Below are 20145 nucleotides of genomic sequence, written 5' to 3'. Positions count from 1 at the left end.
AATAGAAGCCTTTGCTTTTAGGAGGCTACATCGCAGGTTATGTAACCTTTTATTAACGCTGTGTGATGCCTGAGGGAATTCCAGCAGAGCTGATTCCCCTGATTAGTTTCTCTGAAAAGTCAAATCAAGTGTTTCAGATTCAAGAATAAAACATTAAAATGCAAATTATCTGCTTTAAGTAAATGACCCTAAACAAAGAGCTGAGGTTTATTTCAGTAATAAGGCACTTTTCACATATTAAACTTCTCATTCTTGCCTGAAACAAAATCTGATTACCAACATGTTGAAGTAGTTATTCAGCTATTTTATTCATTTCCTGTTCTGAGTAGCCAAACAGGAGCCTTCAGATAAATAAAAACAGCAAAACTTTTGACTTTTAGAACAGTGTTCTGGGGAATAATGTAAGTACATATTCCACATTTTTTAGCTGAATATTAGCATATAATTTCCTAACTTCATTTAGCTGATTTTGGTGTGTTGCTGTCACATTTTTGTGACTCTACTGCTTCTAGAAACAGTCCAAGTGCTTAAAATAAAACATTCAGCTGTTTTCTGGCAATAAGGTAATGTTTTTAGTGTCTAAAAAACGATCTGTTTCAAAACAGCTCGTATTTTTTATTTGATTCACACCTGAATTTTTTATTTTATTTTATTTGATTCACACCTGAATCAAATGAACGGCTCGTTAGCAGGTCTGTTCAGAGCTGATCCTGGTCCGTTGGAGTAAGGATGCATCTAAAAGTTGCTCTCGAGGACTTGAGCACCCTAGAGGCTCCTCTTATGCTTCTGAGTCCTAAAACAGCACATTCTGAAAGGAGATCAAAATATGCAGAACTGAGGAGTTGAAATCTCATCTGAGTGATTTTGTGCAGAAAATGTAATGAAATTGTTTTAATAGCTCATAGAAATATTGTAACTTGTTTAAAAGGAAGCATAACAAGTCTTTTTTTCTTTCTAAGAAGTTTACCAGTGAAAGCAGACAGCAGACTCTTCTTGCTCTGAAGGAGCGAAGCTGAAGAACTTTAAGTCAAGCATTTGCTGGATTACTGTTATCAAAAATGACATTGTGGGCCTGCAAAGGATCAAAGCCAGAGTGAAACTTTGTCATGAATTATTAATTCACCCTTGTGCTGCTGTTACTCGTCAGCTGTCAAATTAATGCCCTTCAAACAGCAGGAGTATATTTGAATCGGACATCAAACGCGACGTCACACATTTCACTCTAGATTTGAACAAAAGAGCCGTCAACCCGCTCCATTTAAAAAAAACCTCAACATTTCTGCTTCTGTCATCACTTCCTGCTACCGTCCTTCAAAACATAATCACTGCTCTCTTGCAAACAGTGCTGACCAATGAAAAATCACAACTCATGCTGAGTTCTTCATCATGACCAGTAACTTCAAGCTGATAAATGCAACAAACAGAGTTTTTGTTTTGAGTCACAAGATGAAGTGATTCAAATTATTTTCATTTTCTTTCCATGGTTCTTTAACAGCAGAGGAAGAACCTCTGGCTGGAACAAATGAACTGTAATCAAATTCAAGTAAAAGTTGAAATGAGTTGTTAAAGCACATTAACCGTTGCTTCCTCTCCAGAGAAGGTAAGTGGAAAAGATTTCAAGAACTCCCAGTAACACCTGCTGGTTGAGCCTCCGAATGGAGAGAAATCAAACCAGACTGTTCATTTTATAAGATCAAGAAATATTTTCTTTTTCACTTCATCTTTTAAGTATTTGCTCATCAATGCTCATTCCTATAAACAATGCAAGTTCATAATGATGGGATTTTACTCATATAAGAACCAGAAATACCTGGAAATAAAAATGTCTCGTCATTGTAAGAATTTGCTGTTCTAAAAAGAATTTTCTGATATGTTTAGGGTTGGGACTTTAATGCATTCATTTTGATTGATTAATAGTACATTGTCAGATAATATATCAATTTATTCCAGTCAGCCTGCAGCTCCAACCTCCAGCTCTGATCAGGAAGATAATAAATCAAAACTTTCCTCTTGTTCTATTCTCTAACATTTAACTTTACATCATTTGGCTCAAGACATAAACTATTATTAATTGTTCCCAACAGACTGAGTTCCCACTTAATCTTCAACAAGCTGCTTTTTATTATATAAACCATTTATTTTCTGCAGTTAAACAAGAATAAAATATCATCTGAACTCTGATTCCGAAATAAAATACTTTTCCACACACGACTGGATGAATACATTTCTGTAAAAATCAAACATATCCATCATGTTTGGAGCCTGTTGCTGTGTAAAAATGGGTTAATAAGTCCAACAGTAACAGAGTTCAGTTGGACTCAGTGGGACTTTCACACTGTGGATAACGACATTGGGTTCTCCGTCTTCGGTTCTCAGCTGGTTTTCATCAAGAAAAAGTATTTCTGTGGTTCCAAAGGGTCACTTCCTGGTCCATTACTCTTCTACATTAAACAAACCAAACACCCATCACATGTTAGTGACAGACAGATAATTCTGCATTTCTCATTTTGTTCTGTCAGAAAGCTAATGAGCTTTATCAATGTTAGCATTTGTTTTTCCTAAAACTTTAGAAGTTTCTAGTTTCTAGTAGTGGCGTACTACAAACTAACGACTAAACAAAAAAATCCAGCCTGAGACTTTTGTATGTAAAGAAAAAAAAGATTAAAAAACATGAAAATCTAAGTAATTAATTAATAGAAATGAATGCATTAAAGATCTGGCTCTACTTTGTTTAGTCATCTGAAAAGTGAATCCAAGGATGAACCAGACTTTTACATTTCTGATCCTGATGTTTTAATGTTTTCTGTCTTAAAATCCTTCCACATAAATCTCTATTTAAATTGAATGTTATGAAGCAATCTGTGAGAAGAATAAAAGACCAGGACATCCCCATAACAATGTCTCATTTTCCTTTGGGATCAATAAAGTATTTTTGTCTGGCCTAAAACACAAAACATTTTGCCTGTTTTAATGTCAAACAATAAGAGAATTTTTGTTGTGGTTTTTTTGGCTTTTTTTTTAGGCTTCCATTGTACGGTATATTATGAGAGAAGCGGGTATAGGTGGGTAAAAAATCCCATCTGGTCTCAGGACGGATTTAGATCATTGATGGATGAGTGCAGGGATGTCTGTGATGCATGACCTTGTCACAAAGCTTTGCAGATATCACATGGAGAAATGGATGATACCTAAAAATAAAAGAAGATCTATTTTCTTTCAGTCTTTTGCCTCTGCAAATGCAAAGCTTTCCTCATGAATCATCCACACTGAGCGTGTCCAACAGTCAAAATGTTTTCCATCTGAACCTAAAGCCTTATATTAACTTTTGGTTGCAGAGCTGCAACATGCATAGGTTTAAAAGTAAAAATCACAACAGAGACATCTCCATGGCAGCCCAAATAAAACCCAAACTGCTTCATTTATCCTGAAATATTTCCCTGTTTTTCCCATTCAGCCGTTTGTGAACAACAGGGCACCATATGCTGGCTGCTGACGCTCCCACTGCGGGAAGCTACTTTAGAAGCCATTAGAGGAAAACTCATCATTCCTCCAGGTGGCAGTGGAACCTGAACTCAGTGACAATCAAGGACAGTCCTGGCTGTGGAGCAAACAATGCTGCACACCTCAGCTGATCAGTAAGTTAAAGTTTCCTGATGCATCCATAAACGCAGCTTTAGACAGTGGTGGCAACAGGAAGGACCGGCGCAAAGGTCAAAGGTCCCTGTGGCAAACCTCAGAGATTCTCCAGGCTGTGGTTAAGTGAAACGATTTGCTGCTGATGCTGCACCGGCCACCGACTCATCCCATCATCTCACCAACTGCCTGCTCAGATCCCCCATCAGGAAACAACGAATGGAAACATTTCAAAGGACAAAGGCAAGAAAATGACTCATCAATTTCAGTGTGAATGTTAGCACTGAAACAAGCATACAGTGAGGAAAAGTGAGAATGACTTGACATTTACAGAAATATTCACTAAATTAGAAGATGTGTTCAGATGAGGTTCTTATGTCAGAATAAAAAGCATCTTTTGGAAAATATGCAGGTATTGTACAGTAAGGGAAAGTTCACAGTATGAAAATACAGAGCAGTGAGTAAAACGGCATGTTCTGAGGAAAAGAAATGTGCAAAATGTGGTTGTAAAGTTGTAAGAAATAAAAGAAATTGTGCAAATAACAGCAGGAATGTAAACAGTTTTTCGGGAGCAGTGATGCTTTTAGAGTCGGCATCTATAACCTGACTTTATTACTATTAAGTTTAGTTTGAAAACTTGTTTTTTTTCCGCATCAATTTCCATAAATATCAACCATCTTTCAAAATAAAATGTATTTATTCTTATTTTCACAAAAGTTTGTTTTTCTTTATTTGAAAACCTTGAAAAATAAATAGAAATACTGATTATTTAATAATAACACAATTATTTTAATAGCTGTTTAATCACAAATTATAAGCTGTCTTTTGTCAAAAACATTAGCGGCGCTAAGTGAACCTTGTTGTATTCCAGAGTCTAAGAGCTGCTGGGATTAAACTCGGGATGCAGCAATCTCTTAATGAAGGTTTGCAGTTCAGCAACAGCTTCAACAGCAAAAAGAAAAGAAAGCATCACTGTATGTAATTCATCTAAATATGTTTCCCTTAGTGAAACATTCTCATTCAATGAATTGGTTTGTTCTTCTTGTAGCTTCTGACATCAATAAAAAACGTTCCAGTGACTAAAACATTCAGTCGGCATCCATTCAATAAACTGATTGTTTCCAATAATGATACTGACATGAGATCAATGCGGTTATTTCCATCAGAAAATATGAAAGGACCAGTTGTCACAAAATATGTTTTTCTGGGACTGACTTTGATCTGACACACACGAGAACTTAAAGCTGCAAAACACTATTTATCCACAGCAGATATTTATTGAAGCTGAATACTGACTGTTGGAGGAAGAGATTAGGAGAGACAGATGATGTTTCATATCACAGCAGAGGATGAAGAACAGCAGTGAGAGCAGGATTCCCATCTCCTGACCTTTTGACCCAGACGCAGAGCACGGCTGTTATTGCTGCGTATTACTGAGGCGAGTACATTACAGCGACACGGACTACTGGCACCTGAAACACAGCAGAGCACAAGGAAGTGTGAGTGAGATTAGACAGAAGGAGAAGAAACAAGCGAGGGAATCGATTTCCTAATGACCCAGCAGACTGGAGCTGCTCAGGCGCTGCAGGTTTAGATGCAGGAACACAGATCAGAAAACATTTGAAAAAGATTTAGATGGATATATTATTACAGTGGCACTCATAAAAAAAACAACTAACATTTGAGAACTTTTATTTTCTTTGGAAACTAATTACACATAGAAATAATTTTTAACAAAATCTCATTAAATCCAATTGTTTTCAGCACTGCTGTAAACTGTTGTACTACAATTAAAGGAACTTACAGTCTCCTATAATATTTACCACAGCTGGAGCTTACAGAGCAACCTTTGGGCATAAAACAGTTCTGAACTCTTGGACATTTTCTGCATTTTCTGACGATGTCGGTTCAAATCCTGCAGGTTTCCTCTCCAGCTCTCTGAATGACCTGAAGAATCCCCAGTAAGTATGTCCAGTAAAAACCAGTTTGTTTACATGTAATGAGATGGTTAGATGAATGTTTCATGGTTACATTTAGAACATGATTGTAACAATGGGAGGCTGAAGGTTCTTCCAGCAGTAATTAAAAACAGTAATGTGTTTTAAAGCCTTAATCTGGAGAGAAAAACCTGGTAAAACATGAACGTGGTAATAATCTGGCATGTCTGTGTTGAACAAGTACAGAAAGCTGAACTGTTTTACTCACCAACTAATTAGGAGTGGAGACAAAGTGCATGTTACCCCATGACTCACTTGATCATCTCATCTGTTTCTCTGCTTTTATAAACCAGTGAAGCTGCAGGAAAAACTGGGAACATTCAGAAACTCGATCAGCAACCAAGGAGAGTTTTTAATCAACTATTCTGACGATTAATTGCATTCTTATTCATTAAAGGATGCATCTGGAGCTAAAAAAGACTTCAATAATAATCTTTCTGCCTGCTTTAACTTCAATTCATTATGTAATACATTACATAATCTGTTGATTATCATTTAGATTAACAGGTTAATAACTGGATGTAAAATGTGTTTGACAGGAGAATTTCTTCACAGGTGAAGCTCAAACTGCCACTTGAACTAATTCACAAACAAGAAGGTTTTTAATCTTAAATGCAAAATATACAGTACAGACCAAAGGTTTGGACACACAGTTGTGTCCAAACTTTTGGTCTGTACTGTATATCCATTTATTTTTTTCAGTTCTGTGTTGAACTTTCTATAGTTCATTTAACAATTAAATTACTAAATTATTTGATAATTATTTCAATAATTGATTAATCATGATTAATTATTTCAGTCCCATCAGAAACATCTCATTCTCTAAAGACGTTTCTTCTGCAATTGAGCCATAAACATTAGATTAGAAAACAATTCATAAGAAAAGCCTCGTTTTATCATAAATAATAGAGCTCAGGTTTGTCTTCAGGCTGTGCTGTTGTTACGTCCCGATTACTGACGAGCCTTCAAGTGATGCCAAGCTTTCCAGCCAGACCCTGGAGCTAGAAGCAGAAAGTGTTGATTTGAGTTTAAATTAATCTGAGCGCAATATAAAACAGAGGTTAGAGGAGGCAGGATGCTATCTCACACAGATAACATCCATCAGAACGATCGTTAAACTTCTGCTGATGGAAAACCAAACACGATAAACATCTCTGCAACATTAACAAGGCTTCTTCACGGCTGATCTCATCTCATCTGTCTGTGGGGCTTCTGTGACGGTCTGAGTGGGAACGATAAGGACGATGTGAAAGTCAGTCATTGGATCACAGGGAAGAACCGCCAGGCTGCACTAATCACCTTCTGTAACTACAATGTCTCTGTTAGGACCAGGAGACGGCAGGACACTTTCCCTCTGTCTTCCTGACAGATGAATCACCTGATATCAGGTCTGGATTAGCTGGATTAGCTGCTTGGATTAAGCTTTCTTGTTCCCAGGAACTCAAAGGGTTGTTACCATTACGCTGCTCTATAGGAGAACAGGACTGTTCTGACAGATTTCATTTTAAAATTTCAACTAACTTGATGCCAAACTGCTGATTCCTGTGTTTCTGCTTTTCTCCAAAAACACATTTTCACCCTAAAACGTCTCAGTTTTTATTATATTCACTCTGGATCCGCAGTGAAGCTCCTAATGTCCTGAAAACCAAACGTCGTCTGAAGACTGGGGGAATTTTAATACGATTTAAATCAGTAAAAATTTAATGTGACACATGAGAAATTTAAGATGGTAAAAAAAAAATCTTCACATTTTAATTACCAGCGCAGCGTTGAGGGTCTCATTAATGAACTCCTCAGCTTCCAGCCATTAGCTTGAACTCATCCTAGCTGGTTTTGTTTTAGGCCCAGTTCCACCGGTTCTGTCAGGGGGAGTGGACCAAAAATCCAGAATGATATTGTGATTCGCTTGTAGAAGGAAACCCAGAACATTTGATCCAAGTAGAAAAGTTTAAAGGCCTGCATTATGGCCTGTTTTATACAAATATCATTGTATTTCTTTCTTTCTATAAGGGCTGTCTGGAATTTCCAGCTGTGAACCTGAAAGAGGCCCAGACTCTGAACACTGACCCGCGGCTCAGTCCTGGGAGGAAATATGAAAACAAGTGATTACCTGCATAACCACACTCACTAATTACCTTTCAGACTCCCTCATTCACTGTCATCAGCAATGTCAACACCGAGAGATCAGCGGATTACACACATCATTAGCAACAATGTCTATTTGCCAAATGAGTTCAGCACATTTCCCTGATCCTGACACTGTAAACAGTCCAGACATAAAGCAGAAAACGCTTCAGTAAGACACGGACTAAATGGTTTGTCCATCAGGTTCTCTTTTCTATTCTCTACAGCTCCATTTCTCCTGATTTTCTCTTTCCAGATTTTGTGCCATTTAAAAGAAGGAATAAATGTAACTGATCTCTGGAGACAAAAACTCTTCATACTGGAAGATTTGAATTAAAAAATAGGTTTTTATTATTTAAAGATGAATGAATCTTCATGCATTCATGTTTGAGGAATCATTTTTGCCTCCTTATACTTTAAGTTATGGTATATACATATATACAGGTTAAGTTTGACAATTGAAAGTAAAAGTTACTTGACTGTGCTATAATACCGCCCCTTTAATGAAAGCAGCAGCTGGAAACAAGGTTATCTTCTGGAATCTGTTCATCTTTTCTGCACAACTGAAAAGTCAACAACATGAGCAGAACGCGGTTTGAACCGACCCGGTTGTTCATGACAGACACAGAGCCACTCGGCTGCACTTTTCACCTCCACATCCAGCAGATCGGATTGATTTTAGTTCTCCTGTACAAACACATTCATTCAGATGCATCACTAAACTAAGCTGCTTAAGTATGTCAAAACCTTAAAATACAGATTACCTCAAATAAGTGGATTAAATGTTTAGTTCAAAGCTGCTGCGGATGATTAGAATCATCAGGATTCTACTCTATCGGTTTCTAAATAGACGCTATTGGTGCAGCAGAACGACAGACAGAAAACAGAGCTGCTATTCTTCACTGTCTGTTTGAGTCTGCTGTGTGTCCCGTCCAGTGACGGCACAATCAGTCTCTGGCTCGGGTTAATACATCTCATTCATCAAGCAGCCATAAAACAGGAGTTAAAAAAACAAGCATATTAACAGCGACGCCGTATTTATGTCAGGGGCTAAGCTGGGGATTAAGTGGATCGTACATCAGTGGAGAACTGAAGTTTAGGTGGTTAGAAAAGATTTTGGTCTTTTCAATGGCAACTTTTTGCAGAGAAACAAAATAAGTTTGTTCAAATAAAGCTGGGGCTCAAAATACAAAAGGCAACATTTCTTCTTCCCATAAAATGAAAAATCTGGAGAACATGAATGGTCTGAAAGTCTAACAGTGTGCTCCCTACTTTGTGTGACTGAATGCGTCCTGACGGTTTTCAGCTCGCCCTGAGCTTCTGGGAGGTTTTGGATGGTTTGTTCTTCAGTGCAGTGAGGAGCCTGGAGGCCGAAGTAACTTCCAATCCAGCACTTATAATGGCTGAGGTTTCCAAAGTCAGACCTCACCCTGCATCAAAACACATGAATCAAATGACTGGCTCATTACCTGGCCTTTGGTTTAAGGTCTTGTCATCCTGGCCTCATTGCAGGGCTACATCCTGATCAGACGGCCAGCAGATCAACTCGTCTGATTTATGGTTGAGTTTTCGGCTCTGTGTGTGATGAAGGCGGCGGTAGCTCAAGCGGTTCTGGGTTCGACCCGTTACTGCTGGGTTGCTGATTCAGATTGCATCCAAAGGTTTCAGGGAGATCAAGGGAAGTTTTGAAATGTGTAATTCTGCCTTTGGATCAGATTTACAGAAAAAAGTGGGAGCAGAAAACTTCATGGTATAATTTTACCACCACAGCGTCAGGGCGCAGAGCTTGCTGCGTCTTTTTAATCAATAAAAACACAGATTTACATTTTTGTTTGTATGATAACTTCTAAATGCATTTGCTGAGATATGCACCAAAAATGTAAAACTATCGCTAGAAAAATTTGGTCAAATTAAGGTTTTCAATAACGATACTGGCAGAAAATACAGTCAAATCCCAATAAATTGCTATTTATTAAACACCAGGAGCAACATTTCCTACATGCTTCAGTGGTAAATGTGGATCTCATCAGAAGCCCATTTTCTTATAACTAAATGTTTTGTGAGAAAGAGACAGAGGGTAACAGAGTAAATGAGCTGCTTCAACGGGAACAAGAAGGAAACTAAAACTGACAGCTTTCTTATTAAAGTTCTTAATGTCTAATTATCTGGTTCTACAAGATAAAGATTGATGATGCTGCTAACTTCCTGTCACAGTTCTGGAGCTAAATATGTGGATAAATGCAGGCAGGGCTGTGCATGAAGAATAAACTGCTCCTCCTAACAGGAACATTAAAAACAACTTTTTAAAACTCTTTTAGAGTTTTAAAAAAGGTGGTTGAAAGTGAGAGAATGTGAATGTATGTGTGCACTCTAGCATGTGATGATTAAATCTTTTATTCATTAAGAACAAACTCAGACCTAACAGGAACAAAAGCAACAACATCTTTTTTGCAGTTGCCAGAAGAAACTCTGGTGATTTAACGATGATGACTAGCAGGATGTACTGCTGGTGTGAAAATGAAACAGAACTTCAGAACAAACCGAGAAAGCAAACAGGAAACAAAAACTGAAAATCCAGCTGAGAAACTGAAACTAAAAGACTAAAAATAATTCATTTCCCAGTTTCTGTCTGAGCAGAATTTAGGACAGGCAGAAATAACAGACTTCCCTTCGTCCACACAGTGTCCCTGACACTCTGCTTGATCGCCTTCATGAAGAAACATCAACATTTAATGAGCGGTTCATCCCAACACTGACTAATACAACTACAGGCAAAGTCCATAAAACATGAAATGAATCTGGAATCAGTTTCATTTTGACACCATGAGCTTCAGCTTCTCTAAAGAACAGAATCAGCCTGAAAATGTTCTATAAAAGGTTAAAATCCAACATTAAACTGAGATCAATAGTTTCCTCAGAGGAGCTTTTAAACTGATCTAATGTAAACTGAACACTTGTGATAATTAACCACAGAGGAAAGCACCAGCTTGTACTTGAACTGGATTATTAATTTGAACAAAACCCACATAAAACTGATTCCCCATGCATGTTTTTGGTTTATCATGTTATTTCTAGTGCAGTTTTTTTTCCCTCTCAGTGCCGAGTTCATGTCTCTACTTGGCTGCAGTGTGTTACAGACTCACCCGTTTCTGGTGATCATCCTCCCCAACACTGAAGCCTCTCTGTTTCAGTCAGTCCTTGCCAGATCCTACTGCAGTTCTGTTCGTAGTTCTGGTGTCATGTCAGGTTTCCAAAGCATCTCTGGGGGTTCCTGTTGGTTCCTTCATGCTTTGATCTTGTTCCTGTAAGTTTCAAACAATAAACATAAATCAGCGTTTGGGTTCTCAGAAATAATGAAAGGTCACAACAGCAGCATTTGGTTGGAAAGCCGTCATGCTGATTAGGGTAAAAAGATAAAGTCAAGATGCATAAATACTTCAAAGGCGCTAAATATTAACCATGTATTCTAGTTTATTTATTTTAATGAGAATTATTACGGCTCAAGTGAAATTCAGTCACAGAGATGAGGCAGGAATCGAACCCTGGAGGCTGTTCCAGGACTACTAGCCTTCATGAGTAGGTCGCCTGCTATGCTATACTATGCTATCCTATACTATACTATGCTATGCTATACTATGCTATCCTATACTATGCTATGCTATGCTATGCTATACTATGCTATCCTAGACTATGCTATGCTCCACCCCACTATCGTATTTCATTGTTTTTGTTTGTAATAGTGTGAAAAGCGGTGAGCAACGGCAGAGTGGAAGTAATGTGGTTTTCTCTTTAAACTTTTCCTATTTTAGTTGAAGGCATTTATTTGTATGCAGCTCTCGAGTCAAGGTAACAATATTTTACTACAATTCCAGCTCCAGGTTCATGGATGCTCTCTCAAATTAGAAAGTTAAAGTATACACTGAGATTAAATTGTAAACAGGTTTACTCAGTCAAACTGAGTGTGAAAGTATTTTATTAAATTGAAAAAACTATGTATCACTTTCCTCCAGTTATTCCAGTCGGCCACATAAAATCCCAATAAAATACTCTGAAGTTTGAGGCTTTAACATGACAAAATGTCACAAAAGTTCAAAACGTAAAATTAGATTTTGCAAAGCTCTGAGGAACTGAACTTTTAAAATAAAAGTTATTCAACAACTCTATGGCTTCTGGGACAGAAATGTTATTTTCATTTCAAGAAAGAATCAAATAAAGACCTAAACATTTGAGTTTTGCTTCTTCAAAGAGAAAATAGAAAAATTGAACTTCATAAATATCTGTCTGTGACTTATCAGTCTCTCCAATGGATTCTGTTTGTGAGGAGTCAGAAAAATGTGACACGATGTTTTCACTCCAAGTGTCAACATTAACAAAGCTGTCAGATGCTCCAGAGAACATGGCTCCCACTCCTTCTTATCTTTATTAATGGTGTTTGTGGTTTTCTGTTTGACTTTGGGTGACTGATGATGTCACTCTGAAGCAGTTGAAAAAATACAGCTCACCTTCTTGAAAACATTCATTTATTTTGTAGGAGACAGACGCAGTACTGTGTCAATGTGCATCAATGTGCATCTGCAGTTATGCAAGAGTAGATTTTATTTTTCTTTCCTTTAAAAGGTGGGATGATTAACAACTAAATTCAGATTTTTCTTTTAAACTTCCTTTGTTTGATCACCTACTTTCCCCCTGTCCAAAGTGTTCTTCAGAGGGCGTGACACGAGGAAAAATATAAAACAGAAAAAGTAACTGAAACATACAGCAACCCGCACTAAGCCTGGGCCGGGTCCAAATGGACCTTTATCACCTAAAGCTGCAGTAAGGAGATAAATAAAACAAGACCATGACCGCGATTGTTTCAAGTTGGATCTGAAGATGCCAAACTGGTTCTGTTTGTAAAGTTATGCAATAAAAAGTTAACAGCAATAATCTGAGTTATTTAGTTTGTCACAAGAGCAAAAGATTGGGGTTCATTTTCAATGTCATATTTTCACTTTGTTATACATTCATTTATAAAGGTCAATTTAAAACTAAATATTTAGTAAGCAAGTTAAAAAAATTAGCTTCACATTAAATATTTATTTAGCATGCTAAATTTTTAGCTTGATGCTAAATACATAGTTAGCAAGCTAAATGTAGCTTCACATTAAGTATTTATGTAGTACGTAAAACTTTTAGTTTGAAGCTAAACATTTAGTTAGCAAGCTAAATATTTTGCATCATCAAAACATGTATAATTGGAACATCAAGTTTAGCAACAGCATAAAGTTAACAGAAATAATAGTGATAATGTAGGTGAGCGTGGTGCAGCGCTGCTACACTTTAAACCCTCTGCCTTCAGCCATTGGGAATAAACCACGCAGAGAGGAAGGAGCCATGATTCCTCAAGCAAAGTATTAGTGTATTTGAATTGTATTCTAGCTGTAGTTGTTTGGCAGCAGAGGAAGTGAAGGAAGCCATTCAGTCCGTCTTGGCCTCGCTTCCAAACAGCCATCTTGTTCGGCTCCTCACTTCTCTCTTTGCAGTGGGGAATGCTTTTTTACAGTGCACAAAAAAACACGCAATTTCCGGTAAGCTTCATATAGGTTGCTTTATGTCGGACCGAGTGCATTAGATAAGTCACAGCCAAACGTTTAGACTGGGTAAGATAAAAAATGATGCTCCTCTGGTGACACCAGAACATTTGGCGGTCATGACGTTGCTGCACATTTTGGCTCCGCCCATCACACTGGTGTCACATGATCAGAGGAGCGTAATATGATTAGCTAAAAGCTTTTTGACTAAATGAGAAATTTTTGGTGGTAAATTTAAGGTAAAACAAAAATCATAGACATAATAATAAAAGTTCAGTATTTTAAATTTAATGTCTACAAAATGTCTGATTCTATTGGAACTAAAAAAAATTGTGTTTAGATATTTCCATGAAGTAATCCAGGTAATTAACTTGGGGCTTTTGATGATATACATACATTTGCTAAAAATGGATAAGTTATGCTAAAGATTCTAAATGTTTTTAACGTAGAACATTTAGATTCTGTGGAACATCCCTGATGCAGGCAGTTCTTCACAGTGTTGGTGGCTGCAAAGTCAAGCAGCTCTACAAGCCTGGAGAAGCCATTAAAGATATAAAGATGTTTATGAGGAATTTAAAAAGGTCAGTACAGCGCCAGTGTTTGCAGCAGCAGAGTATTAAACATGCTGAGGGCCTCACTGCAGTAACGGAGTCGGTAATGGATGTAAATTGTCATTATTTGTGGTTGTGAAAGACTCAACAACAGACAGGATGCAGGCAGAATCACATCATCGCCTGATTCTTATTTATCTGTCAGTTTGAATATTTGTGTTGGTTTTTCTGTCAGGAAAATGTTTCTGCCACAGAAAATGTTTCTATTGTTAAAGGATTTTTAAACTAAATAAGGCTTTTCTTGGTTACATAAAAGGTCAAATAAAAGCAAAGAAAAAAATGGTTGAACTTTTAAATGCACAATGTCTGCCAGCTGCAGCTGAAACACTGAGGAAGGACTGAGTGGCAAAACGGCATTAAATACAAACAATGTGGATGAGCAAAAAAATCCTGAAGAAACAAGAAATGCCACAACCTTAAAATGTATACATTTTTAACTTGTAAGAGCCAGTTTTTAAGAAGCATTTTAAATGAGGTAAGGAAATAATTTAGTTTTTGATATCTTTAAATCTTGGTATTAAAATATAGCATGGCCCTTTCAAAGGTAAATATTTCTAATCTATCAGATATTTGATTAAATTTCATTCTTATCACAATGCTGCTTTTGTTGTTTAAAAGAAAGAACTTGACCCCAAGAAAATCCCTAAATACTTCAAGTGTACTATTTCTAGTTTTTTGTCTTGGATAAAAAAAACAACTAGAAAGTTATAAAGGAAACTTTCTGACGTTAGAGTCTATAGATAATTCAGAAATTGATTATATTGTAAAGCTTTCCTTCAAAGATGCAATTAAAACTTAAATGAGTATAAATGAAGGTAAAGGAAATGTAATTATCCCACTAATGGCTTCGGTGATCAGAGAAATAAGTTTTGGCTTCGATATGTAACACATGGCATATAAAGGGAGGCATCGCTCCTTTATGAGGGGAACTTATTATCCCGGCCTGACCCTAAAGCCAGAGCTGTGCAGAATGTGGCAGTAAAACATGGACTATCAGGCCTGAGGGGGCTGTAAGCGCCGGTGGGCCAGCAGAACCAGCGGTCCAGCTCTGCGGTGACAGAACTACATCTCAGTCTGCTGTAACAAAACCGTTTTCCCCCCGTGTCTCTTTCCTGGGTCCATGTTTGTTTTAATCCGTTTTTTCCGTCGCTGTTATCTCCTCAGCAGCTTGTACACTTTGATTCTCTGCAGGCAATCAGTCGCAGGGTCACAGCCGTTCCCCCAGCACACAACCGCCTTTCTCCTCTGTCTTTATACTTGCTTGAGACAGAATTAAACCCAGAAAGAAACCTGTCTTTTCCTTTCTGAGCTGTGATAGTGTGAGACATTCCCAGCCTTGTGATTTCCTGACATGAATGCTGATGACTGCTGTGTGCAGCGACGCTCCTGGTAGGGAAACGACCCAGCATGCACTTCGGCTTTAATGTTATTAGGACCTTAAACTAAAAGTGTTAGACACAGGAATAGCAGCTTTGGCTGGAATACGAGATAGGTTTGAATTCTTCCAGTTTTTATTATCATGTTAGTATAATAACAATGCAAACAAAATGGCTGCTAAAGAAAACAGTTTATTTTGATTTCCTGTTTCCTCCATTCTGATTTTCAACTGAATCTATTATAAACAGTCAACTTTTGAAATGAGATTGATGGGCATCCGTTTTCTGCACCATCGTTCCCATGTAGGTGTTGTGACACATCACAGTATTCAACTCATTATTTCTAGTCGTGGGTAGAAGAGCTCTTCATCAGTTTTATCCCAGTGAGCCTGATCAAGTTAAAGGATCACAAATTTAATCAGTTTAATCTTCTAGAACCAAATTTCACAGCAATCCATCCTCATTAAAAGCCCAAAAATTCAATCATGTAAGTGGAAAAGATCAATAAGCTTGGCAGGATTCATCTGCAGAAAAACACACAGTCAATAAATTAGGATATTACTGAAAAGTCAGTAATTCATGAAAAAGATTCATTACCTTTAGTTCTGTTAAATGTGTTTATTATCAGCCTGCAGATAATGAAAACCCAACATTTAAGTTCACAATATTATTAATTATTCAGACGATAAATCAAGTAATTGTATAAAAAAATAAAAACACAATTCTGCAGATATTTTATTTAATCCCTTAAGATTATTTTATACAATGTTAAAAACATATAAAAATGCAAATAAGCAAATAATTTAATTTCTTTTTTAAAAGAGAAAAAACCAAACATTTTATTAACAGCATCCCTTTGGTGAACATTTGATCATTTGTATGCAGTTTTCTAACATCAACATGTGAAAAGCTCAGGACTTTCTGATGAAAGTTTCTGTTTAAACAAACCTGCCTAAAATATGATTTGGACCAGATTGTATGCACTGGAAAATGGCTGATATTTATTGATAACTACACATAAACAAGTCTGATTTAACTAAAAGCCGAATAGTATTTTACGTCATATTTATAAGAAAAATAATATCTCACTGTAAGATTTAATTGGTGCTTTTGCACATAAACGACCTTGAAGCAAAAAGAAAGAAGAATCTTGACAAATCAAAGTAAAATAAAAGTTTCTGAATCTATTTTAAGAAATAAAAAACATCTTCATGTTAGCCTCGTCCTGCTGACCGACTTTACTTTTAACATGGATTGTGAAATGAAATATGACTCGAATAAAATCTAATGCAACTGCATCATAATTTGAAGCTGCAAATATATTATTCTTGGCATACTCATGTGCTTATTAGTAGTGAAAGTCTAAGTGTAATGAGGCAAGATGCAAATGAATTTTTAAAAAAGCTATTAACTTCATAATCAACATTTAATTTAACAAACATGAAACTCGATGCAGTGAATAAAATCCAGTCCTAAATGACAGACCTGCATGTTTTCATTTCTTCTAAAGTTTTGTGTTTTTTTATTTTAAGATGAACACTAAGCTGCTGAAGAACTACAACTGGGACATTTGATTGGACCTGCACAAACAGACGTCTTAAAGGTCATTCAGTAAGTTCATCAAACTGAACACAGAATGTGCAGGATTACTACCTAATGAACTAGAAAATTAGTGTATCATTTTGTAACTCTGCTTCATAAGCACTACTTTATGAAGCAGAGTGTGACTCAGAATAATAGTTGAGTTATTCAGCAGAATTTATACCATTCTGAAATATTTTTGTTCCATTGGACCCATTTAATTTTTTACCTTCACAGTTTTATTTGAAAAATTATCTAAAAATGAAAGTGCTGAACTTTTATCTTCAGCCATATTGAGACAGGATCAAAAGTTTTATCTGCTGCATCCAGAGCCAGAGTGACTCTTTGGGTCACTTAATGGATTAAAATGATTAAATATTTTCCTGTTTCCATTATTTCGTTCTGTTCCCTCATGAAAAATCTTCTGTCCAACCCTGATAACTCTGAATCAGAACCGCTACTGCCCAGTTTGTCTCTAAAGATTGCACACAAAAGCATTGTTGGCAGTTGGGTATCCAAAGATGCAGCACTTAGACATTTCCATCCCTGTCTGAAAGTACTCAGTAATAATCCATCAGGTTTAATATAAGATAAAATCAAGCCTCCATATTCTTGACTTTAACTCTGATCTCAGAGAGAAACTGATCTGGCATAATAAGGAACAGATAAAGTTTTATGAAACCATTTAAAAATACATTTAGATATTTAAAACACAGTGACATGACTTTGCCTTCCAATAATTATTTATTGCATTCCTCCTTTTTTATTTGGGCAACCATTATTTAGCATACAGATCTTAAATTCAAGAATGGAAATCCTTTGCTTCAACCATATTCTGGAAAGTCCAAGCAGATAGTTTCAGTTTGTACTGTTTGCAGTTTTATATGGTTTCCAACACCCTTTTGTTTCCACAGCAACACTTCAATTAATCAAAACCTTTTAAATTGTCCTCACAGAGCCAGCCGCCCAACAAACAGGAGATAAAAACACATAAAAACCTGCAGAATACCTCAAAACTACCACAGAAAATAAATGTGTTGGGAAGGAAAAGTTGGATGGAAGGAAATGTCCCAATTAAGAATGGAGAGTAATGACTGGTGCATCTTTCTGTTATTTCCTCTTCTGACACATGGCAGTAACAACAAGAAACCCAGAGCGCTAAATGAGTGTTTTGTAGCTGCCAGACAGAGAAGTTAAACGCTAAATGAGACTTGCAGCAAGGAGAGAGAAAAACTAATAACAGGAGAGATTTAATCGCTGTGTTCCACAACCAGGTGGTGCTTAAAGCCGAGCAGGGACGGGCGGATGATGGATTTGGTTTTTGCTGTGAGGGATAATAAAAATGAAGCACACATCTCTATAGAACCGTTGGTGTAGAACCGTATCAGCTGTTCAGAATTATGCTTTCAGAACACTTTGTTGTTCCTCCAGCTTTTGAGTTTAGCTGGAAGAAGGTGAATAAACAAATTAAAATACTTCTAGAAAGTTTGTTTTTAATTCCTCCATCTGACTTTTAGACTGACATGGTGCAGTGGACATGAACGCAGGAGCAAAAAGTTCCTGCGTTCACAGCATGTTCTGGGGTCTTCCTGCATGTTCTCCCTATGCATGTGTGGTCACTCCTGGTTTACCCCCAGTTAAAAACATGACTGTTAGACTAAGTGGCCTCTAACTGCCTGAGGTGTGGAGGCCATGGCTGCTGGTCCAGGTGGAACCCACCTCTCACCTGGTGACAGCTGGAGATCAGTTTTCTGTTTCTGTTTCTCCTCCGTCTTCTCAAACCTCCAGTCGGCCGTCGCAGATGGCTGCTGGTACTGAGCCGGGTTCTGGTTCTGTTGAAGGTTTCGTTCTGTTACAGGGAAGTTTTTCCACTCCACTGTCCCACATGCATGCTGAGTATGAGGGATTGCTGCAAAGTCAATAACAAACGCAAGCGGTAGTCTGTGTTACAGGTCCCAAGTGTTTGGACTCATTTAACAGTGAAATGCACAACCTGAGGTGAAGAATAGCAGAAAAACTGACATCAAATCTCCACAGGAAGCCACATCATTATATGGTAACCCTGCAGAGGCCTTTGTCACATAAAGTTTTTAAATTTAGATTGCACACAAGTAAGACAGGATTCAGCAATGACAACTGAAGCCTTTAGCATTTCATTTGTTAACCAACAAACCTTTTACAGTGTAGAATATTAACATTTTACATTACCTGTGTTTTATAAACCATTTTTCCTTTTTCTCACAAGTAATGATTAACTTGAGCATATTACCTTTTCACATTACCAGCCTTCACTTAGAAGACAACCAAGGTATAATGTATTAAATCAATCAAATTTTATTTGTATAGCACATTTCAGCAGCAAGGCATTTCAAAGTGCTTTACATCATAACAAACACAGAATCACAATGCAATATAGAATCAATCATTAAGTCAAGTTACATCAATAAATTTGCAATTGATTACATTTCAAATACAATTCTAAACAGGTGGGTTTTCAGTTGAGATTTAAAAGAAGTCAGTGTTTCAGCTGTTAAACAGGATAAATCAACTGTTTTTAACAGCCTTACTGCATTCAGCTGCATATTAAGTGGTATAAACATAAAAATGTACTCTGAACTTAATAATGATCAAAAATAGAATTACAAAAATATCTAGAATTTAACATGGCATTGTTCCACCTTTAACCTATGAATAGTTTCTCCACCTTTAACATCAGATAGACTCACCTTATTCTACTTTATGTGTCACAAAGCAACCAGCACTGAATATTATTCAAACAAAAGCAAAATAAAACTCCTATAACCAGGACTTAGTAAGATATCACAGTCTTTTAATCACCTAGACTTTCCCGGCACTGTAATCTAAACCTCTTCTGATAAAACGTACAACTATTAGCAGAAATGTGCTCAGAAACTGGACAACAGCCATCAACTGATGAAATCACAGGTAAACATCTTACACAGTGGTTTGTGTGTTTATCCTGTACTGACCCGAAGAGAAGCAAAACAGGATCAGCAACGACGACCGAACTGTTGCCTTTAGAGTCCAGACTGCGTTTGAAGGAAACAGGAAGTCCGCCCCGAAACCAACACGGAACCAAAACCCCCAAAACAAAGGTTCCGCTTCGCCACTACGTATCTCTCAACCTCAAAAAAAAGCATTAAATTCAGAGAAAAATAACTTGCCAAAATGCAAACAAAGAATAATAACAAATAGGATACATTCTATATGAAAATATTTTAAAATTCTAAAA

The 20145-nt window shown here is 37.0% G+C and overlaps 1 long non-coding RNA gene across 3 annotated transcripts; it reads right to left on the bottom strand.

The window, feature by feature from the left end:
- Nucleotides 1-497: 497 nt before the first annotated feature.
- Nucleotides 498-19965, bottom strand: LOC116735502 (uncharacterized). 3 transcript variants are annotated; one of them, XR_004342388.1, is made up of 5 exons: nt 19883-19965; nt 18619-18801; nt 10898-11056; nt 9027-9184; nt 498-5105 (listed from the first exon to the last, which is right to left on the bottom strand). It is a non-coding gene; the product is annotated as an uncharacterized LOC116735502 (long non-coding RNA). The 3 variants fall into 3 exon arrangements; XR_004342389.1 differs by lacking the exon at nt 9027-9184 and having other exon boundaries at nt 18612-18801; XR_004342387.1 differs by lacking the exon at nt 9027-9184.
- Between the last annotated feature and the right edge of the window lie 180 nt (nt 19966-20145).

The sequence above is a fragment of the Xiphophorus hellerii genome, chromosome 2 (genome assembly GCF_003331165.1).
Source record: "Xiphophorus hellerii strain 12219 chromosome 2, Xiphophorus_hellerii-4.1, whole genome shotgun sequence".
Lineage (NCBI taxonomy): Eukaryota > Metazoa > Chordata > Actinopteri > Cyprinodontiformes > Poeciliidae > Xiphophorus > Xiphophorus hellerii.
Note: the sequence above shows the minus strand (reverse complement) of the source record. Positions and strands in the feature narration are given on the sequence as shown.